Here is a 9599-nt window from a genome sequence, read left to right on the forward strand (position 1 = left end):
GGAACCTGCCACCCTGCTGGGTTTTGTTCAACTAACATACTGGCTGTTTTCCCATGTGTGAATGATGATATTTTCTTCTAGAATTACCTAGACGGCAAGCATCATGTCTGTGGGCTATTATCTAGATTGTTAGCCCCTGGGCATGCCTATTGAAGTTTCTATACCCTCCAATATTAAGTGTCTTTGCTGATGCAATAAATCAGATCAGGCCAAGTTAGTAAAACTAGGTTTAATCTGAACAAAGCAACTCCTGTGTGGTCTGTGGGGAAGGAGAAACCATGTGGCAGGGACCCAGTCATGGTTTGAGCATGTCAGAGGGTGGGCTATCTGAACTTTAGGCTATCTACATAACCACTTAATGAGGTACCTAGATTAGGTTGACTGAGGGGGTAAGACTCACCTTAAGTGTGGGTAGCACCTTCCCATGGCCTGGGGTCTGTGACTGAAGGAGTTGAGCTCTAGAGTTCATTCATCTCTGCTTCTTAGTTGTGGATACAGTGTAACCAGGTGCCTCAGATTGCTATTGCCAAGAGTTCCCTACCCTGGTGGGCTGTACCCTGAACTATGAACGAAAATAAAGCTTGTTTTATTTCCTGAGGTGTTTTGTTCCAGCCCTGGGAAACATAATTAATACAGGCAATCGGTACTGGGAAGTGTGGCTGTTGCTGTGATAAACCTGACCGTGTGTTTCATAGTCACTTAGCACTGGTTACAGGAGGAATGTCAAAAAGTTTGGAACGTTGGGCAAGAAAAGCCCTCAAATGCTATAAGCACAGCTTAATGAATCATTCTGAGAGAGAGCAGAAAACTGAGAGAAATGAAGCCTGTGGAGGCCTGGCTCATGAGGTTTCAGAGGGAAACGGATTCCTATGAGGAACTGGGCTGGAAGCTATTCCAGTTATAATGTATGTATGTATGTATGTATGTATGTATGTATGTATGTATGTATGTATATGACTGCATTCTGCCCATGTCTTAATAACTTGTGTGAAACTGAATTTAAAAGTAAGGGGGAAATGTGAGCCGGGCTGTGGTGGCGAACGTCTTTAATCCCAGCACTTGGGAGGCAGAGGCAGGCAGATCTTTGAGTTCGAGGCCAGCCTGGTCTCCAGAGCAAGTTCCAGGACAGCTAGGGCTACTCAGAGAAACCCTATCTCTCGAAATACAAAAACAAACAAATAAAAGTAATGGTCTACAGTGAAACAGAGCAACAAGCAGACAGACAGACATCTTGAAAATGTGTAGTTTGTCAAGAAAAGGAGCTAAATAAGTTTAAAGTTGCAGCCAAGACCCGTACTAAAAATAGGCTGTAATTATAATTGTTAAAGAGAAACCATCCGCTTCACAATGGGTCAATAGGAAAGGAGTCCTGATGACTAGACTCCACCCATCAAAGGTTCCAACTTGAATGCAGGTGTTCACTGATCTAGGAAAGCTACTGTTGGGGAAGTATTTATCTTGGGTAGGCACACCCAAGTGGCTCCTATAACTGGTTCAATGAGCCCAGGTTCTATCCTTAGCTGGCAGCAAAACTCGGCAGTGTTGTCCACATGGTCCTGGTTTTGCAGGCATGGAAAGATGCAAGACTGAAAGCTTGTGGGGCGTTGGTGGCACACACCTTTAATCCCAGCACTCGGGAGACAGAGGCAGGCAGATCTCTGTGAGTTCCAGGCCAGCCTGGTCTACAGAGCCAGTTCCAGGACAGCTTCCAAAGCCACAGAGAAACCCTGTCTCGAAAAACGGAAAAAAAAAAAAAAAGACTGAAAGGTTGTAGAGTCTTGCATGATGGTTTCAGAGAGCTAAGGAGGCCAGGCAATATGTGGCAGGGTTGGAGTCCTTCAAGAAGGCCACGACAGGCTACTACTTGAAGATGAAGCCTAAGTTGCAGTGGAGATACAGGGTTTTGGAGACACCAGGACTTTGGGATAGCCACTTCGGACTGTTGCAGGTGTAGAGGGGTTTTGGCCCAAGAGAATAGCCTACAGTCAGCAGAGCTGGAAGGGCTGAGATACCCAAGCTCTTCAGAACCCAGCTTCTATCACGAACCCAAAATGCTATGGAGTTTCAGGATTTGATGTTTGTTCTCTGGTCTTGCTTTGGTTCACTCTTTCCTTGCTCTTCTACCATCCCTCTTTTTGGAATGAGAATGTTTACTCTGTAATGTTGTATATTGGAAGTATGCAACTTTTTTTTAATAGGCATTCCCAGTTAAAGAGAGTGCCTGGCGGTGGTGGCTCACGCCTTTAATCCCAGCACTCGGGAGGCAGAGGCAGGCGGATCTCTGAGAGTTCAAGACCAGCCTGGTCTACAAGAGCTAGTTCCAAGACAGCCTCCAAAGCCACAGAGAAACCCTGTCTCAAAAAACTAAAAGAGAGAGAGAGAGAGAGAGAGAGAGAGAGAGAGAGATGTTTGGGTGTCAAGTTGACGAGGGGTGGAGTTGTGATGGTTAATACTGATTGTCAACTTGACAGAAATTCAGGTCACCTCTGGGCATGCCTGTGAGGAATTATCTGGATTATTAGTTAGTCTGTGAGCGTTTTTGTTTTGTTTTGTTTTGTTTTGTTTTTGTTTTTTAAGATTAGGTCAATCGAAGTAGAAAGATTCACCTTAACATGGGTGGCACCTTCCTTGCCTGAGTTCTGAGAATGAAAAGAAGGAGAAAGTTGAGTTGAACACTAGTATTCATCATTCTTGTTGACTGTGGACACAATGTGACCAGCTTCCTTAAAACGCTGCCACCAAGTCATTCCACATGGCAGCCTGGCACCTGGGATGGACTATAACTTTGAAACATGAGCCAGGATAAAGCCTTCCTTTTGTCAGGTATTTTGTCTCTGTGAGAAAACAAGCAGTTAGAAAAAGAAGCAACAGACCTTGGATATGTTTTGTTTGGCATAAATAAGATCATCTTTATAGGAGAGTCTTTTCTCTCTGTGTGTACTGCCAACCAGTAATATGGATGTCACTACTACAGGCCAAGCCATAACGTCAAAGTAAAAAAATGTGTGTCAATATAAGCTGTTTAGATATCCTTACCACAGGACTGTCAAAGTAATGTTATTTTACTAGACCAATATGTCCAACGCTAAGACAGTCCTATAAATATTATTTTGAATCTCTACTTCTACAAATAAAGCATTTTTAGTTTTATTTTATTCTTTTAGGTTTCAGTGAATACCTATCCCAAAGACATTTTATTTTATTTTTTTAAAGAATTATTTATTATGTATAGTGTTCTGTCTGCATGTACACCTGCAGGCCAGAAGAGGGAACCAGATCTTATTACAGATGGTTGTGAGCCACCATGTGGTTGCTGGGAATTGAACTCAGGACCGCTGGAAGAGCAGCCAGTGCTCTTAACCTCTGAGCCATCTCTCCAGCCCCCAAAGACATTTTTAAAAAAATAAGCAAATATCTTCAAATGATGAAAAGAAATATAAACAATTGTTAGTACCTCCCAATATGATTTTGAAAAATAATATCATGTCTCTCTTCCAACTTCATGTGTGTTAGTCGATGTTCTGTTGCTCCCCTTCCTTCCTGGAATGTTTCAATTCTGAGGGAAATGCCATACAACAAAGAGCCAATGTCATGTCCAGAGAAAGCATTAAACAACACTCCTCACCTTCCTCCAATAACAATGGGTTCTCTAAAAGAACCTATGACTTCCCTAGCTATGGGTTTTGACCATGTCTACAGTATCAGGCATGAATTGCCTCCTGTGGAGCAGACCTCAAACCCAATCAGGAGGGTGGTTGGTTACCTCCATACATAGTATGCTGGTTTGACTAAGAATGGCCCCTACTATAAGCTCACAGATTTGAAAGATTAGTTGCCAGGGAGCTGCACCATTTGGAAGGATCAGGAGGTGTGGCCTTGATGGAGTAGGTGTGGCCTTATCAAAGGAAGTGAGTCACTGGAGGTGGGATTTGAAGTTTCAGAAGCCCAACCCAGGCCCAGAGGCTCTCTCCCTTCTTGCTACCTGCAGATGCAGATGTAGAACTCTCAGCACCATGTCTGCCTTTGTGACACAATGCTTCCCACCACGATGATGATGAACTAAACCTCTAAAACCTCTAAAGCAAGCCCCAATTAAATGCTTTCCTTTATAAGAGCTGCCAAGGCTGGGTGGTGGTGATAATGCATGCACGCCTTTAATCCCAGTACTCTGAGGCAGAGACAGAAGTGGGCATTATCTCTGTGAGCTGGAGGGTAGCCTGGTCTACAAAGTGAGTTCCAGGACAGCTAGGGCTCTTAAACAGAAAAGAAAAAAAAAGAAAGAAAGAAAAACAAGAGTTGCCAAGGTGACTCTTCACAGCAATAGAACACTGACAAAGACACAGTTTTGCTCTATTGCACCAGTGAACGCATGTATCTGGAAGGCCAATGTTGTAGCAAGCAAGGTCTAGCACTATATAACAATGTAAAAGAGTTCCCCCTTTTGCCACATCCACACCAGCATTTTTTATCATTGGTTTTCTTTTCTTCTTCTTTTAATCTTAGTCATTCTGGCTGGAATAAAATGGAATCTTTTTTTTTGTTTTGTTTTTCGAGACAGGGTTTCTCTGTGTAGCTTTGGAGCCTATCCAGGCACTCACTCTGTAGACCAGGCTGGCCTCAAACTCACAGAGATCTGCCTGCCTCTGCCTCCTGAGTGCTGGGATTAAAGGCGTGCGCCACCAACACCTGGCTAAAATGGAATCTTAAAGTAGTTTTTTTAAAACTAATTTTATGTTTTAAATTATAATATAAATACTTCATTTCCCTCCCTTTCCTTTCCTTCTTCCAACTCCTCCATTGTACCCCTTTACTCTCTCTCAAATTTATGGTCATTTTTCTTTGTTATTAAATATCTATTCCTAAGTACATAAATACAAACTTCTCAGTATGTATAATGTTACATATATGTATATGACCTCAGGACTGACCACTTGGTATAGAATAACCAATTGGGAGGCTCATCCTGGGGAAAACCATTTCTCCCTCTCGGCATTCCCCAGTTTCCATAGTTCTTTGTCTAGGACTGTGGCCCTGCAGACTTTTCCCCTTCCATGTTAGCATGTCAACTGTTGTCATCCTTATTCAGGTCTTGTGTAGGCAGTCATGTTGATAAAACTTTTTAGGTACAGCCTCTCTGATATATAAGTCTCCTTTTGAGGTATTGGCCAGAGTTGTCCAAGAGACTCCCAAAACATTATAGTCCGCTGCTCTTGCCCTTGGTTGCCTCCTAGAAATGAAAAGCAAGTCCCCACTGCTAAAGACACCATGTACTTTGGACACATGACCCAGAGGACCTGAGCTAGGTTTGACCTGAAAGCCTCCTTCCTGAGGACTAGCTTCATGGTACCAGAAGGCTCTGGGAAAGTCTCCAAGAGACGCAACCTATAGTCCTACCAAGCTATGACTGATATGAGCCACAATAACCATTATGGCAACAGTGGTACATATATGTCAGCAGTAACCAATAGCTCTCTACTTGGACTTAATTAAGGCCTGCTCAACAAGAGGGAAGCCATGCATGGTAGTGAAAACTTAACAGTTTTAATCTATATTTCACCAATGGCTAAGGATGTTGAACATTTTTTAAAGTGCTTAGTAGCTACTTGTATGTCTTTTTTAATATTAGGCCCATTTTCTTTTTTTCTTTTCTTTTCTTTTTTTTTTTTTTTTGGTTTTTTTGAGACACGGTTTCTCTGAGTAGCTTCAAAGCCTGTCCTTGAACTTACTCTGTAGACCAGGCTGGCCTTGAACTCACAGAGATCTGCCTACCTCTGCCTCCTCAGTGCTAGGATTAAAGGCATGTACCACCACCACCTGGCCCACAGCCCATTTTAAAAACTGGATTGTTTGTTTTCTTGGTGATTAGTTTTATTCATGTTGTTGTTGTTTAGTTATCTGTATATTCTAGATATTAATCCCTTGTCATCTGTATGGCTGGCAAAGATTTTCTCCATTCTATAGTCTGACTATTTTCTTCATGAACCATTTCCTTTGCTATAAAGAATTTTTCTTTTAATTTCATGAGATCTCATTTGTCAATTGTTGATCTGATTCCTAAGCTACCAGAGTCCTATTTAGAAAGTCCTTACCTGTGCCTACAAGTTGAAGTGTACTCCCTACTTAGTCAACTAGCAATTTTAGGGTACCAGTTTTTATATTAAGATCCTTTATCCATTTGAAGTTGTGCTTTGTGAAGATTAGAGATAAGAATCTAGTTCAAGCCGGGCGGCGGCGGCGGCAGTGGTGGTGGTGGTGATGGAGGCAGAGGAAGGTGGATCTCTGTGAGCTTGAGACCAACCTGTTCTACAAGAGATAGTTCCAGCCTCCAAAGCCACAGAGACACAGAGAAACCCTTTCTCAAAAAAACCAAAAAGAAAAAATAAATAATCTAGTTCATTTTTTTTTGAATGTGGAAATACAGGTTTCTCAGTACTACTTGTTTAAGATGTGATCATTCCTCCAATGTGTATTTTGGCACCTGTCAAAGATCCACTAGTCAGTTAAGCTTGGTTCAGCTGTAGATTCCTCCATCATGATCTTGACTCCCTTGCTCATATGTTCCCTCCTCCCTCTCTTTGACTGGATTCCCGGAGCTCTGCCTGGTTCTTAGTTGTGGATCTCTGTGTCTGGTTCCATCAATTACTGGATGAGGGCTCTATTGAAAGACCCCTGCCCCTTAGCTCTCCCACACTCGGTGACACGCACCCACACGCCCGTCCGCCAGCGCCCTCCCAAGCTGGTACACCCCAGCGGGCCCGCGCCCCCGGCCCGCCCGCCTGGCACCGTGCCCCAGGGCTGGGGCCAAGCGAGGAGCCCGCGAGGCGGCCAGAGGGCGAGCACCAGGCAGGCCGGCCTGGGGGCCCTGCCCCCGCCCCGCCCCCCCCCATGGGGAACGCTCTGTCCCAAGGTCAGCCATCTGGACGCGGAGGGGGGAACTGGGTCTGTTGTAGCCACTGTGTACCCAAGATAAGATAGAGCCAAGGCAGCTTTGCCTGATTACCAGACCTTGAGAAAATGCTGACTTGAAATAACTCTGTACCTCATTTAAATTGTCCAATAGAATCCCTGTAACTATGCTTTTCGCTTCTGTACTGTGCTTTTTGCTATATAAGGACCTTTCTCCCTTGGCTCGGCGCGCTTGGCCTCACAGAAGCTAAGTCGCCCCGGGTACCCGTGTATCCAATAAAGCCTCTTGCTGTTTGCATCCAAGTTCGTGGTCTCGCTGATTCCTGGGTACGGGTCTCCTTCTATGAAAGTACCTCTTCTGGGGTCTTTCAACTCCAAGAGTTAACAATTAACAGAGTGGTGTCCCTGAAATAAGGCGTTTCTTCCTTTTTGTCTCCTCTATCTTTACAGATAGGTTTATTTCACATCATTTACATAGAAATACCACCACACTGTATAAATAAGTAACTCTCCCTTTTTGCCTCCCAAGCACAGGTAAAATTGTTGGTCTACTTTCTTGGCATGCCTCTCAGAAGAGCCCAAATCCTTTGGGGTGGGCTTGGACACTGACGAGGCAGTGCCATTGGAAGACGGTTTTGATTTCGGTTTCTTTTCACTCAATGAAAACTGCTGCTGCCAGCCAAACAGCATCCGGTTCAAGGTGTCCTCAAAGGGAGCAAAAGTCACAGTGGTGTCCTTTGTTATCATCATGGTTATCTTTATGGTTACGAGAAACACGGTATAAAGGAACATGAGATCATGCTTTGTCATTGCCAGATGATTGGTGTGCTGTAAAGTGAAGATGATTGACCCCAGCAGTGTTACCTTGGAAGGGAAGGACAACTTCAGCCACTCATCACCTTCTGGTTTCCAATCTCCATTGAGGAACTCTACACAAGATGTGACAATAACACCATCTGCCCCTTGGACCCATCCAACAGCTATCATGACTATCCAGCCATTTCTGTAATAGCTATTAGCATGAGTGACTCCACCTACTATTTTCCAAGTTCTGGTCACTTCCTTCATTCCTGCAGCCAGGAGTTGAATAGATAGATATGAATAGCCCTGAGAAACTAGGTCATGAGGGGAAAAAAAATACAATATACCAGATTGAAGAAGCCAGTAAAATGTTAGTGTGGTTTGTAAGAAACCTCAACAGAGGCTCTGCAAGCATTATACAGGATAAAATTCCTCCACCAAAGCAATGGAGCATTGCACTCAAGCAGCTGGACAGGGGATTATTCCATGCTACTGCTGATGCCGCTGCTTCAGCGCCATCACCGACACCAGGTGGTGGGCGATGTCAAGAAAGGGGAACATGGCGGTGAGGAAGAAGGTCAAGGTCATCTCATCCCAGAGGTATTCAATAACGACGACTGACCCCGCCAGCCTGAGCAGCCTCGGCTGCCGGTTCCCCTCCCGAGGCCAACACCCTCCATCTTTATTCCAATCCACACAACTACTCTCTGGCATGGCTAGAGGAAGAAGTCTGTAGGCAGTTTTATATGACTTCAGTTAGGTTACTTAATTTCCTTGGGAATTTGAAATTGAGAGACAAAGTGAGTCTACTTGATTGTTACATGTATAACACAAAGTTAGGGGGTGTAGGTCATGCTTTCTGTCACGAAGTAGAGAAATCCTAGACTACAAGGAGGAGAAATGAAAGATGATGAAGACAAGGCAATGGTGGTTAATTTCATGAGGTCTCAACTATGAAGTTAAACATTGCTCCTAGGTGTGCTGTTGAGGGTGCTTCGAACAAAGAGTATTTTAATTGGAAAGCAGATGGTTCTCTTCAGTGCATACACAGATACCAATCCACTGAGGGCCTGAACTGAGTAGAAGGTGAAGTAAGGTTGAGTTCACGCTGTAAACTAACACACTGATCTTCTGTCCTTAGTAGTCCTGATTCCTAGAGGTTTTGCCATCCTTTCCGGCTCTCAGGTTTTTGAATTCTATCAAGTTTTCTAGGATCTTCAACTTGGAGATAGTGGACTGTAGGACTTCTTGGCATCTAGTATCAGATGAGTTCATCTCTTTCGGTGAATATACTACACCCTTTTCACTGTCTCTTCACATATGCACCAAACACATGTGCATGTGTGTGTCTGTGTTCATGTACGTACATGCACACACAGTTGTCTCTACATGTGCGTGGGTTCTATACCCACAGGCTAGGGATTGAATTCAGGGATTCAACCAAGCATGAACTAAAAAAGTGTGGTTAAGGGCTAGTGAGATATCTTGGCAGGTGAAAGCACTTGCTTGCTCCTATGCCTGATGACCTGAGTTTGGTTCCCCGAACCCACATGGTGAAATAAGAGAGGTAACTTCCACAGCTTGTCCCCTGATCTCCACCCTCTTGCCATGGCATGCTCGCATACATGCACACACAAATAGAAAAGTTAACCATGTGCTTCACCTGTGATGGTGGCATCTGTGTTGTCTTATGGTATCTGTGCATACCTTTGTCTTACTGTTCCCTAAATAATGGAGGGTAACTGCTGTTTATGTCAAGTCAGGTATTATAAATCGTTTAGAGAGATGATTTAAAGTGTGGGTTGGAACCAGACATGGTTGTGCACATGTTTAATCTTGGCACTTTGGATATGGAGGCAGAAGGATCAGCAATTCCTATATTGTTCTACCCT

The 9599-nt window shown here is 43.9% G+C and overlaps 1 pseudogene; it reads right to left on the bottom strand.

Annotated features, from left to right (window-relative positions):
* Window positions 1-7362: 7362 nt before the first annotated feature.
* Window positions 7363-8421, bottom strand: LOC100762685 (annotated as a pseudogene).
* Window positions 8422-9599: the final 1178 nt, after the last annotated feature.

This window comes from Cricetulus griseus, chromosome 3 (assembly GCF_003668045.3).
Source record: "Cricetulus griseus strain 17A/GY chromosome 3, alternate assembly CriGri-PICRH-1.0, whole genome shotgun sequence".
Taxonomy (NCBI): Eukaryota; Metazoa; Chordata; class Mammalia; order Rodentia; family Cricetidae; genus Cricetulus; species Cricetulus griseus.